At 39.0% G+C, this 23,815-nt stretch overlaps 1 protein-coding gene across 2 annotated transcripts in view; it reads left to right on the forward strand.

The window, feature by feature from the left end:
* The window catches only part of RBMS3 (RNA binding motif single stranded interacting protein 3), a 699,061-nt gene that overhangs the window by 635,857 nt on the left and 39,389 nt on the right, over positions 1-23,815 (forward strand). The gene's annotated exons all lie outside the window — the stretch shown is intronic.

The following is a 23,815-nucleotide window of genomic DNA, read 5'->3' on the forward strand; positions in this document are numbered from 1 at the left end:
TAACCGCATTCCTGTGTACTTTGAATTGCCAGGATCAACACGTGACCATTCCCTTACATGCTTATCCATCAAAAACGTCCTGTGCAGCTTCATATCAAGGATGAGGATACAGTGCCTCAGTAATGCATTTCAACGTAATGGAAAAGGGTGAAGCACAACTGTCTTAGAGAGTCTCTACTAAATCTGAATCTGCTTTATGATTTGACCAGTCAGCTCTTTCCCCCTCTGCCCCCAGTAAATTGTCATTTTATCAATTTATAACTACTTAAAGCTGCAATATGTTTCTAACCAACATTCATTAGGTCTAGTGCAGCTGATTTTTGTTTACCTCACAGAAGAGTTTTGATGCTTTTTACCTAAATATTAGTGATATACCAGGAGAAAACACCATGCTGAATTCCACTATAGACAGATCACTTTAGTTACATTTCTACCTTCTTTGAGTTTCTCAGGTATAGATCCACTTGACAGTGCCATTAATCAAAATTTAAATGTGTGCTCCACATAATCATCAATATATTGATTTATAGAAGAGGAGTAATATTAAAATGAAGGTCTGTAGCTTAGGATTGTTTGTTATTCATATTTTTGTTCAAATATTTTGACTTCACAGTAGTGTAACTTTTGGTGAGAGTTAGCTGTACAGCAACGTGGATAGACTATATATCTGTTTAGTTGCACAAGTCTCTCATCCCAATTTGTAACCCCCTTTCCACACCCCTCAGGTCTTTGGAGGCAAGTTCTTCAGTTCTCTCACAAGGCAGGGAGCATAATTCTGACTGGTCACCCAATTCCTGCTGCTGCAGTGCTTCACCTCTCTGCAGACCCTGGGGGAACTTTCTGTCTCAGTGGAGTAAAGCTGTTGCTGTATTCTTTGTAGGAAGATGAAACATGTTGAGCAAATTCACAGTTAACATCAGTCCTGTATTCTAATATTTGGATTTAATAGCAGACCACAAAAAGTCTTAGATGTGTGTACATAATGAGTTACGAGACTTGTGGAAGCCAAAGAATCTCCAATCCTTGCAGAAAGACTCCCTTTCTAAAAGAAAAACTTAAGCACTTTACCAATCCCAGGTTTTGTGTATATATGTGTTTGAGTTTTATTTGACAATATTGAGCAAAGCATTTTTCTGCAGTACTAGGAGAGGTATTACGATAAGGTAATTGAATGTATTTACCCCTTAGTAAGGACATGAAGAGAAAACTTGTCTCTTATAGTGAGTGACACCCTCAAAATGCTGAGTTAAACTGGTGTTCACTGTGAACCAGAGAGTCATGTCATAAAAGGGAATTGTGATTCTAGATGGAAAAGTAGAGGGAGAGTGGATAAGTGGTGTACCATTTCTATTCCAGTCTCATTGCTGCTGTGGGTTACTTCCATGTGTTTTCTGTAGCAGTCCTAGACTCTTCACTGACAGATTTTTCCCATATGTTTCCAAAGATTATGTTCTTATGAGGACATGAGGCATTTAGTACCAAAGAAGCATAAAAAGCAAAAAGGCAGAACTACCATTCCCCAGGTTTCATTCAGAGATGAATTCTTTATTAGAAATGTCTGAAAACTTGTCAGAGTATTGCCACACAGAGAATTCGGGAGACTTCAGAATTAATGGTCTGTTTTGAAAGAAAATAAAGAATCTGTGTTCGCTTTAAGTTTCTGTAGTTCCATGCCTAACTATATAATAGACGCTATTCTAGGCAGCTCCATAGCTCAAAAAAAAAAGAAGAAGAAAAGATGACAATAAAGTTGGCGGAATTAAAGATGTGAGTTTTGGTAATCCTGTGAGCTGATGAAACTGGGAACGTTCTAATTTGGGTAGCTTTTTGTTTCTTCTTATAAGCTAGTTTTCCATGCTATTATCTAAATTGCCACCATATTACTTCGTAATATTTTATGAGGTGATTGACTGTGGCATGTGATGTCCCCATGGACACCACTGCAGATAAATGTTACATTCCCCTTGCTCCAGGAAGGAGAACATTTTGTTGAGCCTCTAGTATTCTTTGTCAGTAGAGATGAACTCATACAGAAAGCACAGTTTGAATTGCCCAAACAGTGGTGGTTAATTCTTTGTTTTGAGTATAAGTATCCACTAAATCACGTTACTGAATGATTAGCTTTTCATTTCTGACAGAAAGTTCTACTTGATATTTATGTATAATTTAACATCACATAGTGTCCCTCATGACAAAAAGACAGGCAGAACCATGCTGTAGAGGAGACAAAGGGGGTTTTTCACTCAGCGTGCCGTGCGCAGACAGGGCAATGTTCTCTCAGACTGGTAGGCTTGCCGACAGGAGGCCAGAGCTGTGCTGCACAGCACTACCATCCTGTGTCTGTCTGTCCCTCCTTTGCCTGCCCATCTCATCTCCCTTCCCACCTGCCTCCCTGTGCAGCAAATACAAAGCTCTTTCTTCAGTGATATCCCCTGCAGTAGGTTGGCCTGTCAGATATTTTTGTCCTTTATTTCCCTTTGTATATCAATTTCAGCAACATTTTCCTGATGTGTGCATATGTACATTCTGTATCCATTTACTTGGCGGATTAAAAAGCCCACTATAGTAAAAGATTGTATCTCCAATTCCTTCTGTAGCTTTTTAACTACAAGCAGATAAACTTCTGACCCTAACAACCAAAAATGACATATCTATTAACTGGAAAATATTTGAGTATACTGATTTTCCTTCTCAGCCTTGTTTGTCTTCTTACTTCTGTGATACCCTTAAAAACAGAAAACAACCAAAATTACATTTTGTAAGAAAATAGTATTCAGAACATTTTTGTCCTAAAAAGAGAAACTCAGATGAACAGTCAAGGACTCTGCAGGTATAGAACTGATATTGTAGGACGTTGTTAATAAACAATTGCAGATATAATTTTAAAAGGGGTTTTATTTTTGGTTATCAGTGATTATTGCTGGTCTTACTCCAAAAGCCATGGACAAATAATATCAAATAGGTTGAGGTAGCATTGCTATTTCTGAATAAGTAGTATTGAAAATAAACTTCTGCTGGCATAGTAAGGTCATACATGAAAACTTCTCACATCTTAATGCTTACACAACCTTCAGGGTTTTGGAGAGCGGTATTCCTGAGTCATGTGGACATGATGGAAAAATCTACCTGGAGGTTCATGTGTGACTCAGACACTTTTGAAATATGCACCCTTTGTGATTTGAACCTTCACCACTTTTTCCCATATTGCTTTCACTGTGTCAAAGTAAGAATAGCTAAAATTTGTCAGTTTCATTGCTTTGCCATGTGTCCCGGTCATTCTCCACAGTTTTAATGGAAGACAAGCTCCAAAAGAGTTATAGCAGTGTGAGTTTGGATTAAAATTGGCAAAACATTTAATGCACTGATGATAGTCCAGGCTCAGTTTAGTTAACTATATCTTTCAAAGTACAGTGCTTATTCTTCCATGTTTGAAACAAGTCTTGTTTTTCATTACTGCCTCAGGATAAGGATAGATGGATGGTAATGACAGAATCAAAACATAAATGGGATAAGAGTTATTCTGGAGATTTATAACATTTGCCATATTACTGTGTTTTTCCTGTAGTCCCTGAAGGCTGTTTGAAAGTTATGGGGATACTTTGAAAAACATGTTTACACGTCAGTTCACATGTAGACAATTCCATTTTTACTGATAGGGGCATTTGTAAAAAACATTTTGATTCAAATCTTTATCACAAAAAATACTTGTAGTATTCCTGTTTAAAGGCAATTTTTTTAGTGAACCAACAGAAATGTGCTATGCTAATACTCAATGTACACACCGGTTTTACACTTATCCTCTTTTATTTCCAAGTAAAACTGTGTGTGTAATCACTGGGTATGCACAGATAGATGTTCTTGTCAGTCTGGAATAGTTTCTACATAATAGCTGGAGATGGAGTACGCCAGTGGCAGCAGGAAGGGTGTAAGCACAGCAGCATATGGAAAAATGTACCACTATAATTATAAAGATAAATGATAATGATAAAGTATGTTGGGGAGAACTTCTGTTCTGGAAGTTTCTCAAGCCGTTACAGTCCTTCCAGAGAGGTCAATGTCTTAACAAACACCCTTATTATTTTTTTCTGTCATCTTTCCTGTGGCCCATGGCTAAATGGAATCCGTCTGTCTTTAAAAGCACCAACAAAAACATGTCTTATTTCATAAGCAGTGTAAAACCCCTAGTTTGGTGAGAAGCAAGGCTGAGTAAGGGCTCCAGATCCTTGCCTCTTGATTGTTGTGCATGAATGTAGCAGTATAAAAGGTACAAATTGTTCAACTGGAATGGATCAGTTTTCATTTTCTCACTAGCGACTCTGCTGCTTTGGATAATACCCAAAATACCACAGCAGTTTCAGTGTTTTGATTCCTACACTCTGGAACAAAGAAGTTCCTTGTGCTCCAATCCACATCCCTCTCCCAAGATGGCTTTCTCTACCTCACGTTTATTGCTCTACCTTTTTAGTAAACAGAGCCAGGAGTCTATCTTGAGTTTGCCTGTTTGAGTGTAAGAAAACAAAGTATGTCCTCTGCAGACAGTTGAGTCCTGCCTCCAAGATGAAATGTGAGAATTCAGCTGGCTGGTATGAAAAGTAAACAGGAAATAATCCTTAGAAATTGGAATCTTCAGCAAGTCTTTCAACTTTTAGCCATGTATTTTTAAGAGATCCTTTGAACATGAACTTACTTGAACTCTTAAGGCTAAAGTGTTTAGAGGTTGAAATAACTAACCAAATACCAATGACAAAGTTCTGCTGAGCAATTTTAATTCCAGTGTTTCCTGAGGCAGAAAATCAAGGACTGCAAATTCTATAACTCTGATAACCAAGACAATAATTGGCAATGTTCCTTTGGGGCAGGCAGGCTCACATGAGGTCACTTCTGCCTCCCTCTCACCCAGCACCCACTGTATACAGATGTTGTCTCAGTGCTACCTAAACGGGTTTTTCAGATGCTGGTGAGCATTTGCTTGCTGACCACCTTTAGTGCCAGGTGTTGTTGTTTTGGGGAGAGTACCCAGGACTGAAAAGCCGTGCCTGACTTCAACTAACTTAGACCTCTAAAAGAAAACAGGTGTAAGAGATTCAGCCAAGTTATATCTCTTACTCAAGTGTAGCAGTTTTTAAGTCTGATTATACAATGCTTCTGGAATCATATCAAAGTATTGCTCCAGTCCTTTGTTCTGCTGTTGTAGAAATTAATACGAATGCCAGAAAAAGATATATATAAGGTTGATTGCCAACGTTTTTTGACACTCTGTTAGAGCCCCCTAGTGAAACTGAGCATTTTTTGTGATGGCAGCAAGACACACCACATATGAATTCACTTAGAAAACATGGACAGGAGAACCACAAATGTTTCCAGTAGACAAGCCCTTGCATTTGTGGAACTTGTGGTGTGCTGTGTTTTATCCTAAAAAGACTTCAGAGCTCTAGTAAAATTTTCTTTTCTTTCAAATATTCTACAGATAGCATAAACACTAAATGGATAAACCATCAGTCTGTTTAAAAACATTAACATTAGTGGAAAAAAACATAACATCTATGTTTAATATAAATCTATAAACATAAATGAAAAAGATATTTGGAAAAGAAGGCATCTGACACTATATTTTGAAAGGTTTCCCAAAGTTCCTTGAAGCCAGGAAATTTTGGTTGAGGTTGTGGAATTTTGATTTCTTTTTAACAGAAAAGATGCAACCTTACCCGTCAACCTTCATTATCAAGAAAAACCTTAATACAACAGCTGTTTAAAAGCAGTTTTACCAAAGGGAACTATTTTTTAAATAGATAGTCATTAATCAATAGACATTAGAGTACCTTCTGTGGAAGAATATAGTGCCTTTTTTAAAAAAATCAACGCACAATTTTGTACAAAGCCTGCATTCTGCTTTCACTTTTCCCATTCCATGTACATCACCTAAGAATATCAGCAATACTTAATTTATCTCATATTAATATATGTAACAGCTCTGTTTTCATGAAGATTTGCATTTTCATCAAGTTTTAGATTTACACAAAGTCAAAATCCTGAACACAAATCTGTAAGATTCATATGTTTTGTTTGCCATTTTGAGCAAAAATTCCTAATTTGGTGAGCGCTGGTCCAGTTAATTATTTACCTGGTGATATATTAGTAAGTAGGCAGATTGCAATAGGATCAGGAGAGAGTGGTGGACTGTGTAAATGTATGCTATTAATGATAGGCCAAGAATTAGAAGAATCAGTTTGCAGAAAGTAATGGGCTCAGCAGAGTGCTGAATTTAGCTCACCATCAGGTATTTTGCCCCATGTGATGCATTCTGGTTATGCATGCATATGTGTGCCGTGAACAGGCTGAGGCATGTGACATGTGTGTTACAGTCCTCTCAAATTTACCCTCCATCATGAACCTTTCTCTTATTTTGTGCCTAGCATTGTCTGCTGTCTTGCAGGTGATGCTGATGTTACCCACCTTCTGCAGAGAGCGCTCTGCTCTGCTGGCTTACAACAAATCAGACGATGTGCACGTCGTAAGCCGGATCCCAGCCTGCGTGTAACGAAGGTGGTCATGTGGTGCAATTACCAAATATGCAAGTTCTGTGATGGTGGAAGGGAAAGGCAACAATTTTCATCTGCCACAGACAGCAAAGAGCTTTGAATGTGCTCTGTGGTCTGAGAGCACAGAGGTTTCACACTAGTTGGTGGCAAGGCTGGGAATAATCTCTGGGTGCCTTTCCCATGATGGAGATGTGCTTCTCATTTTCATAGCACAGTTAAGAATACAAGATATTACCAGAGGACAGTTCACCAGCAGAAGGGGACCTGGATCTCCTTTCTGCCTCCCAGACTCCATCCCTACAACTGCAGGAACTCAGCATTTCCATTTACAGAAGAAGCATTGGGCAGCTTTGGAGCAGGAAACAGGTTCTGGGGTTCTGCAAACCCAGAAGAGGATTCTTGAGGAAAGCATGTGATTTACAAGGGCAGCACCCTAACTGTGATAACTCCAAAATAGGATTTAAAAAGACTGGCACAACCTGTCAAAGCTGTAAAGGTGAATTCTTATTAGTGAAGGATCAAGTCAAGTTTTAGGCTATTGACAAGATGTCCTTTTATAAACAATTGCATAGGAAGAAGATTTTGTATGAATCAAGGTGTAATCTTCAAGTTTAATTAATTTACTATTTTTTAAAATATGGTATTCATTTGAGGTTTTGTCCCAGAGGCTTCAACTGGTTTTGAAAATAAATTCCAAATGGAAATTATATATACTTGTTTAGCTACAAATGTATTTAATAGCTATATTTATCCTTGCTGCAGCACCTTTTTTACCTGAGCCTGCCTTTCCTCACACTGGCTTCAAAGAATACATGTAGGCTTAGAGCACTTAGTGACAGATACTTTTTCATCTGCCACCGATCAGCTTTTTGACCTTGGAGAAACATCTTTCTCTTAGGCTCAGTTTCAGATTTGTCTTTTTTCAAATCCCGATCTATTTAGATTATAAAACTGTCATACTGCTAAGTAGTTTTTAGTAGAAGTTTGTGAAAAGTCTGGTGGAACAAGGGCCTATATTGACTGATGCCTCTAAACACATCCTCACAGTGATACTATTAGGGTTCAGGGTTTTCATGTTAATTATTAAAATAAACCTGTCCCAGCTGCAAAAGGAAATATTGGATCTGATTTTTACCAGAATAAATCAAGAGTTAACTTCACTTAAGAAAATTGAATTGCATAGGTGTGAAACAGTGAGAATTAGAAGAGAATCATGCCTGCAGCAATAAGCTGATGAAGGAGACTCTGGCACCTTCTTAATCCTTGGAACAACAGCACTTCCATAAATTACCATTATGTTACACCAAGTGTGTTCAAGGACCAATTTACATAAGTAGGGGAAACTAGCTAATCTATGTATTACTTACAAATGCATCATGATTTTTCTAGTGCAGGACTCATGTAAAAAATTATAATGATGTACTCTAAGGACTTAGTGACCAGTTTATAAGATTCAAAATTCCTGTATCCAGGATCCATACAGAGTCACAGAATATTCTGAGTTGGAAGAGACCCACAAGGATCATCAAGTCCAACTCTTCAGTGAATGGCCCGTACAGGGATCGAAACTAAAACCTTGGCATTATTAACACCATGCTCTAACCAACTGAGCTAATCTCAGTGGCATGTTACATAATCCCTTGCAAAACCTGATTAAATACTTTGATTTTATGCCTCTTGATAATCCTATCAGGAGGTTTGTTTCAAAACACCTTTGCTCTGAGGCTTAGCACTCAGTTTTTAATTTCCAGCCTAAAGGTGCTCCTATTCATTTCACCTCCATCTTCTTGGTCAAACATTCTTCCTACATTCAGTAACTGTTGTCCTTTCTCAATGTTCACCACATTAATTTATAGACAAAAATGTTACCCGCATTTTCAATTTAGGTTAACTATGTTAACATCACTTCATTTGCAATAATGTAGGGATTTTATACCTCTGTCTGCAATGATGACCCTTCTTTGGATCTATTCCACTTTGAATTAATTTTTCTGGAGCAGCAAAAGCTCAAAGTATTCAAGCCTTTTGTACAAATAGCTTTAATACTTCCTTCTCTTCTCTGGGATGACTTTGCTGCATTGTAAAATATCTTTCTTCTCTTGTGCTCATGACTGGTAATGCAGTCATCTTGAAATTCACTGATATACCTAGGTTTTCTCCTTCTTCCACGTTTCTGGCAGATGCTCCTACGTGATAAAGAAAACCACATGTTAGCCTGATTGACTTGATGAATTGTGCCTTGCAACTTCGCAATTTCCCCAAATATTATTCAAGGGAATTATTAAAAACATTGGATGAGAGCAATCCTGAGGGAGATTTTAGTAACCCTCCCACTGAAGTAGCATAGCTTGTCTTTTAGCACAACCTGTTATCATTTCTGCTTTAGTTAATCCTTTATCATCCCCAAAGTTTAGTAATTTCTGCCTGTAGCACTGCCTGAAATACTTTATTGACCTTCAGAGAGTTTAGATCTGCTGCATATCCTTTGTTGAGAAAATAGGGAATTTTATTTTAAAAAATGAGGTTAGCTACATCTATCTTTGATTTATCTATGTTCTATCTTCATTAATATCCTTTAGTCCTGGCCACTGGACCTGTGCTCATATATTCCAGCTCTGCAATAGAGATGATCCAGTCCTGCTTCCTCAATTCACCTTGAGTTCAGTGACTTCTCTGGGTTTTTCCATCTCCTTTGTCTCTATTCATTTTTCTGCCCAAACACTCATTCTCTGAGTGCTGCCTCTGCTGTCTGATGTAGGAAACCGAGATAGTGTCCTTATTCTGCTGGGGCTCCTTCTGAAACACCTTAGTGCGTCCCCCATCCTCCCCCTGCCCTGCATGGGGAGCCAAGTTCTGGGTTGTCTCCTTGGTTTTCACTTATCTATGTAAGAAACTTTTTGTTAGGTGTTTTAATATAATTTTCAGCGTCTCAGGTAGACTTATAGCAAATCTTATTTCTGGCCTCCAAATGTAGTGTTTTCTTGCCTTTTTTTTCCCTCCCTTCTGTGTTCATTCCTGATATACTTATTGAGGGGTCTGAGTAAGTGGCTGATTAATTAACACCTTCTCAACTGTAACTGCTGAAGCATCTTAATAACATAATTATTTTTAAATTATTTTTGCAGAAGCAGTGCTAACAATTTATTTTTTTATCTCAGTGTATAAATGTCATCTGTGCTCTGACACCCTGGAAGTTAGAAACATTCAAGACACCATAAGTAGTAGCTTGTTATTGAAACTAGTGAATGTAGTCAGGTCTAACAGTATTTGACATTCATTTCTAACTGTCATAGGTAAAATGCTTTCTTTTCATTTCAAATGTCCTTAGAAAGAATATAATATTAACCTAAACTTTACAGTACTGAGGCAAATCATGTGTATCTTTCCTAAACTGATTTTAATACCACTGAAATGGAGTAATTGCTTAATTACAGTTTTCAGGTTGTAACCTTGTGGCCTTGTTTTCCTCTCAAAGCAGTTTGAACTAGGATTAAGTCCATGCATTCAGTAGTGCTTGCCACAAAGCCTCTTGTGAGTCAGTGGTATCTACAGTGCTGTTGAGAGGATGGTTTCAACCTCTTTCTTACATGATTGCGAAAACAAATAGTGAAATGTAATAGCATAAACACTGAACATTCTTTGCCTGTTTCATAGTGGATTGATGAAGAATGAGTTGTGTAACACACAGATCAACAGAATCTGAAGAATTTTGAAGGAGTGCCAAGTTATTATTTAGTGAAACCACTACCTTTGGACTACCTGCCAAAGAGATGCACTTACAGCAGTGTAGGTTCTCTTATCAAATGGCCTATTGTTAACAAGAAATTGGAAATTAGGGGCTGAAATCTCACTTCTTCTTACTACAGTTTAAATCCAATTTTTTATTTCTTGTTACTGACTACAACCTCTTGTTAAATGACATCTGCTGGACAGTCTTTCTCAATCTGTGCCTTTTACATAAGCTACCTGGGATGTTTTGTAATGGTATTGCAGGTCTTGTTGCCGAGGAGAGACCCTGTCTGTAACATCCACCCCAAAGCCCAGGTGTAGCCTTTCACCACCGCGCTTTTCTGAGCGAGCAATTGAGTGGAAGTTATCTTTTCTCTATGCATGGGAAACCATACATGCACATCCCAAAGCAGGAAAACAATTGGGTTCCTCATTATCAGTTGTCTACTTCTGCCTCCTAAAATGCTGTAAACTCAGAGTGTGGAGTACTTGTGGGGGGTTCAGTCTGGGATGACTTGGATGATTACTTCAGCTTCAAGCTGAGGATCACAGGATTGACACCCTGCTACTGATCCCTGTGGTGGGACAAGAGGGCTGCATATGATTCACACAGCACACAGTCTGCTTTCAAACAGCCTTTGTACTTTTGCAGTATGGCAATCTGCAAATCATTATGCACCCCCTCTTTGCCCAATCCACACAGGATGTGAGTCTGTGTCAGCTCCCAGCTTGGCAGCCTTCCTTTTTAGCACTATCAATAAAAAACTCCTGCTTGCAGCTTTGGAAATTACTGGTCTACTGCCTGCCTCTAGCCAAGAAGGTGGGGGTGGGTGTCACATTCACAGATGTCCCACATCTGACAGGGTTGTGGCTAGAAGTATATTTTCCATAGGCAGGTAGGGGAAGAGACCTGCCATTGTAAAGCTGCTTCATCCACAGTGCCACAGCTGCTCCTGGCTAACCCAAAGTTCAGCGGTCCAGGAGAACAAACAGTGTTCCAGGAAAAGCATGATTGTATGCATTTCACCACTGACATTTCTTCCTGCTGGCAGGCCACTTCATTTTTGTGGAAAGGAGAGGATTGCTCTAGATGTACTTCTTTTAAATGAGGATGGAGTGTTTGATGCAATGATCGTTTCCTGGTGCTTGTCACAGTTCTTTCTTCAGGGAGAGAAAGGGGTGGACATTTGTCAGGAACAGTTTGAGTGTTTCTGATAGACAAGCAGATGCAGAACCCCATCTCACTGATTTGTGTCTGTGGAAGTAGCTAAGCTGTATTAGCTCCCTTGCTAACTCCACTCCAAGTGCAGCAAGCAAAGACACTTGTCATGACAGCTAAAGCTGTGACAGGCCACATCCTCCCCCAGGAACAGCACAGGAATAAGAAAAATTTGAAGAGAAAGACCTGTGCAATTCCCCTGGTTTCATGCTGCTTTCTGCAAACAGTAACACCCTATTCACATCTTCAGCTTTCACTTGATACCCAATTTTAAAACATTTCAACCTAAATCTTGACAGATATTCAACACCTTGGGCATATTGGTTCTACCAGGAGATGACTATAAAGCAGATTTTAGGCAGCTGGTTAGAGCATGGTAATGGTGGGGGAAACTGGTATTTGAAAGGGAGTTCTGGTACTGCTGCTGCTGCCCAGAGAAGAGTTATGGCTCAGAGTTCAGATTTGGACTCACACAGCAAACATACCTTCAATCCATGCCAGTGTTAAAAGCATGGACCTGGAGTAGGTCCTGGGAACTCCATACTAGTTTGGCCCTTTCCTTCGCTTTGCCTCCACTTTCCAGGCTAGAAAAGCAATATAATTTATCCTTGGATTACAAAGTTCGGGTTTGGCTATAACCCTGAGAAATATTTCGCTTGGCCCACACAGGTGATGTGCACGTCTTTGAGATTCTGGACTTCATCCTTCAGTGGGTAGTAACCATGGATGTTTTCACTGAGATAATATAAATGTACCAATGTGTGTAACTGCATCCATTCAGGAAAAAAAAAATATATTGGACATGTGTGTAAGCCAGGTGAACTCATTATAAACATCTTGTAATAGAGCTTGGGAAGCTTCAAATACCAAAATTGAAGAGTACTGTCTCACAATATTCAAAATGTGTACATTTTTTATTCTTCCTAGAGTTTTACATGCCATTCAAATCTGTCTTCCAGATAAAAATCAGTGATACAGGTCATGGCTCTGAGAGTGTGGGCTATGGTGATTAGCAATGATCTGTTTGTGGTGACATTTGCCTGCTTCCACAATATGCAATGTATTTGAATCCTCTCTGAGCTTCTTTTCATTATTTTGTTCAACAGACAAGTGAAGGAGTAAGTAGAAACATGCCATGAGTACTGTTGTATCGAGTGAAGTATGAGACTGTGCTTTGCTGTTTCCTTTCATCTGCTTGGCCAAGCTGGGACAATATGTAACCAGGCATTATGCAATATTTGTTCTGCTTCTCACAGCATGAAAAGCTGTGTTAACTCTTTTGCGCTGGCAAAAGTCTTGTGGATAAATACAAGGGACAGAACTCTTTGTCGTTAACAATTCCAATATACAGGATAAGTCATAAGAGTATCACGGGCATTACTTTTGTATGTTATATGTGCTGAAGGACAGCAGTTTTACTCAAATGTGGTGGTCTCCCTCTGAGAAGTATTTTTCTCTATTTCAAAGAATGCTATCTATCATTCTGACATGCTCCAAAGTGAAAGCCCAAGCCAAACAAACCAAGCAACAGCAAAATCAGCGGAAGGCTAGAATGTGTGACTAAAGACTTAAAATCCCAAAAGAGTCTTCTGTCAGGCATCCATTTGTACCCTAGGTATCACCATTTAATGAGTTACTGTGAAGTCAGTAAACACTAATGTGAAATTCTTTAGCGTTGCTGTGAGTGAGTCCATTTTGTTGACCCCTGAGTTAGGAAGTACAGAAAATGTCACGAGCTGCAGCCAGCTGTTCATGCCTTCTGCATGATCTGCTTAGACCTTAAAGCAGCTGATCCCTAGATATACCCAAATAGCAAGTTCATGATAAATACACCTAAGCTGAAGTGAAAAGATGAATTATCATCTTTAAAATATAGGACAGTTGCCAGAAAGTTAAAAAATTTTCTTTGCAGAATACGGGGTTTGGAATGCAACTTCCTGAAAGTGATTAATCAGTTCTGATGATTGCTATACGGCTCTAATTTTCCTGAAGGTTTTCAAAGGCTCCTGAAATGTTTCTGAAATATTCTAGTAATTTGTGTTGTACAATATTAAAGATCCTTCCAAGCTGTCTAATTAACTACAGCCATAGTTGCTCCTCAAAGCCAAAATTAACTACCTGGTTTGACATATTGCGAGCCCTCTTACACAGGTGGATAATTCTAGCTCCACAAGGGGTTTTGGTCACTGAGTTTCTCAGTTCAGTGAATCTGCAATTGAATAATTTCCTCTTAATGGGTGACTTGACTAAGTGGTTTGAAAGTAATTAGCAAATACAGTGGACCCAGTACTGAAGTGTATGATCAGCATCTTATCAGGAACTACTTATTTCCTGTGGAAAACTGTCATCAACTTCTCAAGAAATTCAGAAAGCAACTTGTTGCTCCTGCTTCCAAGAATGGTAATCAAGGAATGGTTGCACCATCCCAGGCATGTTTTGACTTGTGATGAAGTGATCCCAACTGATTCTAAAGGCATTTTCAGAAAGTCTGTTCTTTATTGCTGTTGGATGTTTTATTTGGTCACTTTTAAGAAAGCAGTAATTGTCTTCTTACAGACATAGACTATATTTTATTCACTAATACATTTTAATCTTGGTGCACAGCTGTTAATGGGATATGCTTCCACTCCAGAGCAATTCAGATTGATTTTGTTTCTACTTCAGAAATATATTACTGTAGAGCCACAATATATAAAAGGGCTCAGTGTGTTGAGATGAAGTAGCCTCATGGTATTTGTAACTTCTAATGGGAGCTCAGTACATTTAGAGCAGAAGTGGTGATTGATTGCCTGGTGCTCAGGCTAATTGATATGGCACTGAGTTAGTCAGAAGCTCTCAGCTCCATCAAAATCACACATGACATTGCTCCTGTGCCTATTAATATTGACTGGGTAGTTCATATGATAAAAGCAACATGTTTTGGAGGAGACTTCCAGAGCTGAGTGAATCTTCCTTCAGCATCAGTTACATTCTTTCCAGAAAGGCTTCCTGCCTAGAGCAGCATTACTCCTCTGCTGGAAAATTTTTAAAAGGATGTTCTCAGGTCTGTTTATTTTTAATGGGCTTGGATGCGGTCACTGAGATCCTGTGAGGTCAGAAGAATGGAATGAAAGTGGTCAGAGATGACACTTGAGCTATTTCCACAGCTGGATGCACACCAGCCAGAGTAGGCGGTCCTCTGCAGATGAATTAGTTCATTGAAGTACATGATACAAAACATCTGTTACAATGAGAACAAACAAAAACAATGTGCCTTTGAAGACTGGGATTTGTTGGGAGCTGCTTGCAAGGGAGCTGAATGAGGCAGTTGTCAGAAAGTCAGAAACATTTTTAGGCTTGCCCTTGTGTGAACTAAAGCAAAACTACACAGTAAAAACAATTAATTAAATTAAACAAAAGACCGCTTTACCCAAATTTTGTTGCACTGATTCCTCATACAGCAGTGGGGAGGGAGAGAACCCCTCTGTATCAAATGTTTTTTATACCCTAAACCACATTTAATACAATGGTATAGCTCCAGCTGAATGTCTGTAAAAACTTAGAAGCTACAGTGGTATAGTTATTCTGTCAGTCATTCCCCATGCTGCTTTATTACCAGCTGTCTTGAAGTGCAATAGATGTTTTTCATTGTCACTGCCACCTGATGACAAATAAAACCTTCAAAATGCTTTTGCTTGAAGGAATAACTCACAGCTCCTAGCCAGAAGTAGACCTTTCACATCACCTTAATGAGCCAGAGTGATCCAAACATTCCCACCCCATTTTACTCTTACAAGGCAGTTACTTTTGGCTGCCTTTGATTTTTTTCTCATAGTTGAGCGGGTGAGGAAGTAGGAATACTAAGATATTTATGGAGTAAACAAACATGCTGTTTATATTAAGACTGAAGACAAATCAATCAAAGCCAGGCGTTTATCAGTTATTATAGGGCAGCATTGTTCTCATAGACAGTTTAAAGAAAATGCAACACTCCTAACACATTATTTCAGCCATGGTAATGATGAATTAGATGCAGGTATACATCAAAGCATTGGGTCCCCCTTTTTTTTCCCCTTTTTTCCTAAACTGAGCATGCTAACTGTCGCAGCGATTTGATGGATGAGAATCGTGTCCTAGATACATAATAGAAAAAGGTTGCACTACCACAAAATGCTCCCAAAGAGGTTTGGGTGCCCAGTCTGTGTAAGCACATTAGGTAGACAATAGTAGTAAAAAATAAAAAGCCTAAATAGAAATTAGATCAAGCGTGTGGTAGGGATATGTGATTTTGGACCTGGAAATCCTTTGTTCATCCCCTGCTGGTGGCCTGCCGTGTCTGCACAAGGCTGCTATGTTTTTTTAAGGCTCAACAACTGAAATGGGAGCTTCTGTGGATCTCATGGGTGTCAGTCAGATAGGCCACTGGGAGGGGGCCTCTTTTGTGGCTTTCCATCTGGGATCCAGTGGTGGCTGTCAAGAGAGGTGAGAAACTGCAGAGGAAACAAAGTTAAACAAGGTTCTTGTATAGTTCAATTGATTCTAGTTTATGCCTTCCCGATGAGCAGGGTGTCTGGTTGTATATGTAGTCATAATTTATTATAGCTGTACAAGACAATTATGTTAATCTTACTTTTATTTCCTAATATTCTTTGATCTCATACACATCAAAGATGTAAAATTTTAGTCTTGTTGGTAATTAGCTGGAAAGCAAATATGTTATCTGTCAGTACAGAGGATACAAAGCACAAGAAATTGTCCTGGGGGAGTCTAGATTCTAGACTAATTTTTTTTTTCCCTCATCAGATTTTTATTTCCCTTTCATCAGTTCCCTCAGCCATTAAATAAATGTACTGGAAATAAACTTTGCCATTGTGAAATTCATTCAGCTTATTAAACCACCTAGGCAGTCAGTATGAATCCTCAATTGAGGAAAAGCAGGGTACATCAAACAAAAATGAACATCAGTGTTTCCCAAAGTTGCAACAACCCCTTGCGGTCTGTACTGACGAAGGTTTCATGCTTGCTTGCTGTTAGTTTTAAGTAGGCACAGGCTAATGCTGTGCACAGTTCTCATTTGATTCACCCATTATAGTCCAAAGACTTTGATTTCTAACTTGTGATTACTGCTCTGGTCAAGGACAGCAAATGAGCATATGCTAAATTATTTGGCTCTGCAGTTGCTCTTCAAAGCTGTCTTTCTGGAAGGAGAAAACACACAGGGATTATTTTACAATTTCTGCAGTGAATCTCTGCATAAGTACTTTATGCCTCCAGCTGGTGGATTTATACATCACAGCTTATTCTGGGGATTGACCCCTCCCTCCACTTTTGTTCATGAATTGCAAAGAGATCATTATCTTCATAAATTTGTTTACAGTCCAGAACTTCCATATGAATAATTTATGGCAACATTTCAGCCTAAGGATCCTTCTTAGTGTGCATAACAAGTGTTTATTAGATGGTTTCTTACTGGAAATTTTTATTAGACTTGATTCTTTCCCATTCCAAGGTTGGTTGTCCTTATCTTTATTAATTACTTTAGCTTCTAGACAAGATAGCCGTCTTGCCAGAAAACAAAATTTTGTTTCTTGATTAAACAAGTCTGCAGGCAGCATAGGGCCACAAAATTTATAATTGGATTACTGAAAAAAACCAAAAACCACTGAATTACAATCTGAATCTGAAAATAAGAGCAGAAACATTTCTGCTAGACATAACTAATTAATGAAAATCTGTCTGTGATATAAAAATCTTTTGGATACCTGCATAGTGATGTACAGCTCAACATCTATCTCAGAGGATTAAAACAATGTGAAATACTGGTAGCATTCAAGTTGATGACAAAACTGTAATTAATTTCAGCAGGGCCAGGATTTCAAGCAAAATTTTTCAAATTCACTAAGATATGTATGTTACTGTGATTGTTGGATTACAGAAGATTGAACCACTGAAATTGCAATCAGCTTCTACTAAAATTTTTGCCTCATCTAGTTTCCTCTTCAAGCTGTGCACTTCTGCATTACTTCCCTGAATTCATAATCACCTGCAATGACCCTCAACTGAAAGACCAGAAGATGGTCCTTCATGATGCTGCAGTTCCTCAATAGTAACAGAAAATACCACAGGAAATACTAACAGAAAACCATTTCATGTACTTTTTAGTCCCACAAGTGGATTTTCTGTGTGCCTGGAAAAGTCACTGCAGAACAGAAATGTGGCTGCCAAGAGGTTTGTCTCTACTGGAGTTTATCAGAACATCTGTTGTTAGTTATGATGCATCTTTTGATGTCAAAGACAAAACAAGAGTTTGTTTGGTTTTTGGAGGAAGGGGTTTCACATATAATGAAGATTCACAAGCATGCAGTGCACAGAACCCAGCCCTCAAGTCCCTGTCACTCTGGAATTAATTAGAGCACTATTCTTCTATCCACACATCTCTCAACAAAAGATGGGAGTATTAGCCATTTGCCTATCATCTCATTCCTATTTGTCTTCCTTTGGATGTTTCTTGTTTCCTTTACCGCTGAGGCTACCCTTTGCCTCTGGCTAGGACTGACAGGACTATTACATATATAATACTCTGTGGATTATAAAATTTGGCTTTGTGGCCAGAATCAAATAATAGCTCTAAAACTTGTCTTCAAGTGGAAATGTGCAGAGGGAGAGAGTAGTGACATGGAAAAAGTTGTGAAAATGTTGTTTTGACTTCACTCCCAGAGAGAACTTAGGGAGTGTGGAAAGGGTGAAAAGAAGAACAAAGACAAAATATCTATAATCTCCCTGTTTTCATTTCTGGGTTGTTGAACTAATTTTAAGCTATTTTTTCCCTTCACATTTAGATAAATTCTGAAATGTCATGTAATTTTGAAATATGCTGGAAACATTGCTTTTTGACAGCTCCAATTTTTTTCATTCTTTTGGTCACAGTTATGTGCCAGGTGCAACCTGGATTCACAGGATGTTTTATTCTCCTTCAGAGTTTTGGGGTTTTTTTTTCCAAATAATTTACTGTTCATCTCAGCAATATGCGTATACAATCCAGGCTGGCCTTCTTTTCTTTAGCTTGCTCTATGGTTTGTTCCTCCAAACATCTTCTTACCATCGTGTAAAAGACATCTTACTCATGGCAGACTCAGCTGCCTGATCAGTGCTTCATAGAAGGCTGATCATCCAGTTTGGGTCAAAGACTCACTCTGGTACATTTACCACAGCAGTGACTCATCAGCTTCATCTCTGGCTCCAGAGCAAGGTGCTCTCTGTTGTCTGAGATGTTTTCAGAGCAGTATTTGGTAGTAGGCAGTTCCCATCAGCTACCTTGTAGCCTGAAGAATTTACTTCAGGTAAGGTTTAGAAAATTACTTTGAAAAAAACTTGAACTGCTCTTTCTTGGCTCATTCGCAGAACCTCTGGAATTACTGTTGGCCACAATGGTAGTTAATTTTTAGATGCCAGAGAAAATAAACATAAAGATTTTTTTTTTTTCCAGAGAAAACTGAACACCTCTACAATACTCAAATAGCTGAAAGAAATTCAGGAAAGCTGCCCCAAAATTTTTTTTTTATTTCAGCCTAAACTTCTGCAAATCAGACGGTGTGTGGAAACCACAAAGTCACAAAGAAGTAAAAACGTCTTTGTCATATGTCAGGATCTGACTGCTTGCTGTGCATTCCCATGGACAAGTACACAGTGGCTGGTAGGAAATGGTGGTGTATTAAAAAAAAAGCTATAATAAATAAAATCTTTTTGTAGAGATTACTGCAGCATTGATATGGATAAGAGTAAAACAGAGCAACTTACCTGATTTACTCCAGTAAATTCATTTAGAGAAAACTGAAGCAGCAGACTTTGACTTCATTTGCCTATGTTGCTTTGGCAATTCCTCTGAAACTGGTAGTGTGATGGCATGGATGTGGTCCACTCACTAATGTGGAAATAGGAACTGTCTTTGGTAGTTACTATCCTTCTGATAAAACTGAGTGCCCTGAGAAGACCCAGTAGCCATAGGCTAGTGGCAAGCACCCTGTGTAGGCAGAGCATCATGCCAGACAAGGACCATGCAAGTCTCTCCCCTCTGTGTCATCAGTGCTCTCCACCTTCAAGCTAACCTGTGGAGATGCAGCCCCGTACCTTTCCCAATGCTTGGGAAGGCTGTTGGGCATCACCAGTCACAGTGATGTATGTCTGAGGTAGAGGGTTTCTCCATGGGTAGCTGATACCTGAACAGAACTGAGCAACTGTTGCAACTGAGCAACGACCAAACCTGGTGACCCAGCACTGAGACTCTCTGTTCTGTTACCAGACCCTAGAGCCACTCTGTTCCCCCCATGTACTTTCAACATATTTAACATGTTACAGCTGTGCACACTGCTATACAATAGTTAAGAGGGCTGCCAGCATTTCCAGTATGAACTTGTATTTTAAGGATAATAATTCAGCTGTTAAAATGTGCTCTAGGCTGAAACTTTATAAGGAAGATTTCTGCCCAAGAGTGACTTTATCTGGACAGAAAACAGAAGGGAAAATATATCAATTTAGTCATTCTTAATCAGTAAAGATATATTTTTTTAAAAGTAGAGTAATCCTTGGTGGATTGCTTACTTTCTCTTCTTTCTAGCCTTAATAATAGCCAAAATCTGCATCTTTCTGAACTTTTCATGTCTGCTTCTTAGACCTATTTGAACCATTTTTGCACTGAATATTTATTCACATGGGTTGCTTTTAAATCGCTTTTCCTCAGTATTTTCATTTGCTTTTAAAAGACAGTGGAGTGTGGAGCAAAGTAGACTCAAGTTAGCCATTTTCTCATACTTATTTCAAATCTTCTCAGCATGAATCAAGAGGTAAAATGTATCATTTTCTTGATCAATTTGGACTGGTGTGTGTAATTGGAAGCACCTGTTCTTTTTGGGGCTGCAATGGTGATGACCCACATGTAGCCCCCCAGTCTGAGCACTCATGGACTTGGGAAGTTCAGATGTACATCCAAACTCATCCCAGAACCTTGATAACAGACCAGCTCCTGAGTCCTCTGTATATCACATAGGACTGAAAACACTTGGAGATCTTTGGTAGAAGGGAGACTTACAAATATTAATTTTTTATTCTAGCACAAAGACTGGTTTCACTGGAAGTACTTTAAAGTAAAGGAGAACTTAAAATATCCGATTATTAGTTTAAAAAATCTCTTTACCCTCTCTAGACTCCATTTTTTTTCTGACTGGTGACACATGGCTGAGGGCTTGAATTTGATTTCATCTATATGACTTGTACATTCACAGATTTAGATGTGGTTACCTTTGAAGGACATGCTCTGTTTACTTACTGCCATCAGATTTACTGGCCTCTTGAGGTCTCATGCATCTGGGAGAGAAGTTTTAGGTAGGGACACTTCTGCAGCCACAGTTTGTCTGACTGTTCCTATAGTCTCAGTTGTTCAAAACAGTGTACTAACTGCCATGGTGTCATTGGGAGCATCATCCAAAGAGGGGCGGATTGTCCAGGAGCAACAAAAACCAGGTGCTGGCTGCATTTTGCTTGCAGAGAGTCCAAGGAGCAACTGGTATGGAATTTTTAGTCAGAAAAATCATGCTTAAAATTTGTAGAGGCATGTGTGAGACATAGTCTTGTGTTACTTTTAATGATGGAATATAAGGTAAGAAGGCACTATTGGAAATATGTGCCTCAATCGTGAATTTGAGGTCTGTCACAAAGCTGGCAGTGCCAGGTAGCCAGTTTTAAATGGTCAAAGGAAAAATCCCAATACAGAATGGAGCCTCCCCTAAGGAGTTACAAGTCCAGAAAATGAAATGCAATTTGGGGTCTGGGCCGGGACACACAGGCTGTGAAAATTTTGGGGTTTAAATGAAAGAAAAGGCAGGCTGGAATAGTTGTCTTTCCATTACTGTGTGGGAAAGGGTTTTGTATAACATTACAGGTTACAAATCTAACAGAACACGACAGACAAATTTCTATATTTGTCCTCTCTAATAAAGGGTGCGTTTTTAGATTTAAAGATTGGTATGAATCACCGTGATCTAGAACTGAATTGATACATAACATGAACAGTGGCTTAGTACAAGATTTCCCAGTCTATCTAATCTTCAGGTCTAAAATCTATTATTGAACAGAAGCATATCATTAGAAAAGCATCCTTACTCACCCAGGGTTTAATTTATAGCATCTTCTGCTATCTGTCTTTCCTAATAGGTAGGAGAAGAAGGATTCCTGTGAAGATTATGTGCATATTACTGGTCCTCATCAGCTTTCCAGAACTTTTAAATTTGAAAAATGGTGTGAGGAGGGAAAGGACATAATTTTTAGACCCTCCATACCTTTAATCTTTGAGCAGGAGCTGCCAGCAAGGAGTTGAGACATAGGCAGCAGATGTCAGTGCACCATAGTGCATCCTCATGGAGGATGGACATTGTGTTTGTAGCCAAGTTCAGGCGTGATACAGCAACATTAACCTCAGCATTTCAAGGTGGCTTTCTACCCACCCCATGCAGCTGTGTACCTGGATTACATGGCAGCCCTTACATCACTGTGCTTCTGAGAGTGCAGCCTAGATTTGAGCCTTGCCTAGGAATTAACTCTGACATTGAAGAGTTCCCTTTGGCTTGACATTGGAAGGGCTGACAGAAAGTCCAGGAGCAAGTGTAAAGCTGCCTTATTTGTATTGTCCATCACTGATAAATTTTGGTTTACAAGAGCCTTTCTGATCTCAGAATTGCAGGGAAACATCCTGATACTAACCATTCCTTGACTGTTGTTCCCATTGTCCTCTCAAGTATTTGGGATTTCACAAAGGAGCACTCTGCTGTCTTCCACCCTAGCACCTCAGTATGTCTCCTTGGAACTTCATTCAGTGATACCAGCTCACTTTTTTGAAAGCTGAAGGTATTTCAGATATTTCCATCTGAGTCTGGTTGTGTTAAGTGTTGTGGAGTTAACACCAAGCACAGCCATACCATTTTCTTCATTGTGTAGAGTGTCATTTTTGTCATCTTATCTCTAATATGACCTTAATACATAGGATTATATTACCAGCCCGCTTTTTTGTTTGGTTTTATTTTTTTTTTTCTCTTGGTGATAGCCAGTTCCTCATAATTTCTCATTTCTCCCAGTGTCAGTGTTTGTCCTTCTAATGAGTGAATATTTTCATCCAGCTCAGCTATAAGATTACAGTGCAAGTCCCTTCAGGTTTTGGGCAGGAAACAAAACGCACAGCTTATCTGTTACAGCTCATGGCTTCTGCCCTGTCACTGGCCATTGCAGTGTCGAGGCTAGAAGTGCACATAGCAGAAATGTCACTGGAGTTTCCTCCCCAAACCCAGTTAAGCACTCTCTGTGCCTGGCAAATGACCTGTGCACTGAATCTTGCCAGAAAACCAAGATCTGCATCTGCAATCTTGCCAGAAAAGCAGAGATGAGCAGCCTGGTGTGTCAGACACTGGGTGACATCTGTTGTCATGCCTTTCTGGAGCACACAGACAGGTGGGACTGCCTCACCTGGCATGGAAAACTGGAGGCCCAGGGAGAGACAAGGCCCCACTACATTAAACATCTTACATGCTCTCATGTCACCAACCTTCTCTGTAACTCTAGTTAAAAGCACAAACCTCTGGAGGCAAAATTTTCTGTCAAGCATTTTTCTTGTTTTAGGAGCATGTTTGCCTGAGTAAAATAAAATTGGTAAGCATTTTCAGCTAATAACAGAAGTTTGTACTCATTGCTCATTAAATGTTGCTCATGAACAGGAAGTTTAAAAACCAGTCACTGTTGCTCTTAGTTACATATGCCATAATAAATCCTGCACTGAGTTTCAAATCTTAAAGAAAACCTATCCACATACTGAAAAAACATCGTGGCCTGAGTGGATGAAGTAGAATTGGCAATACAATTTGTCTTCTCATGTGTAATTTTGTGAGTGTATATATGGAGATGTAAAATCAAACTATTGAGGATGCAAATATGACATCCATTTTGAAAGTTTCATTTGAACCCACTAAGATGAAGAAGTGAAAATGTTACCTAAAGACTGGTTCTGGCTTGTATTTTAATGTACAGTTTGATAATATCTATTTATCACCTAGGATGTGCCATTAAGTGAATTTTCACACCTGGTTATAGGCAAGAAGGGAGGGAATAGAAGAGAGCTGTTTGAGGGGAAGTATTATTTGGATTTAACTTTAATAGATGAAATTCCATTCTGTTGTTAAGAAAAACTAGTCCACAGAAAAGAGACTCCAGATTCCCATTTACTAGGATGGCACATCAGCTGCTGGGAGACAGTGGAGGAAGGAAGGATTTCATCCACATCAGAATATATATATATATATAAGAATATAAA

This window comes from Vidua macroura, chromosome 1 (assembly GCF_024509145.1).
Source record: "Vidua macroura isolate BioBank_ID:100142 chromosome 1, ASM2450914v1, whole genome shotgun sequence".
Lineage (NCBI taxonomy): Eukaryota > Metazoa > Chordata > Aves > Passeriformes > Viduidae > Vidua > Vidua macroura.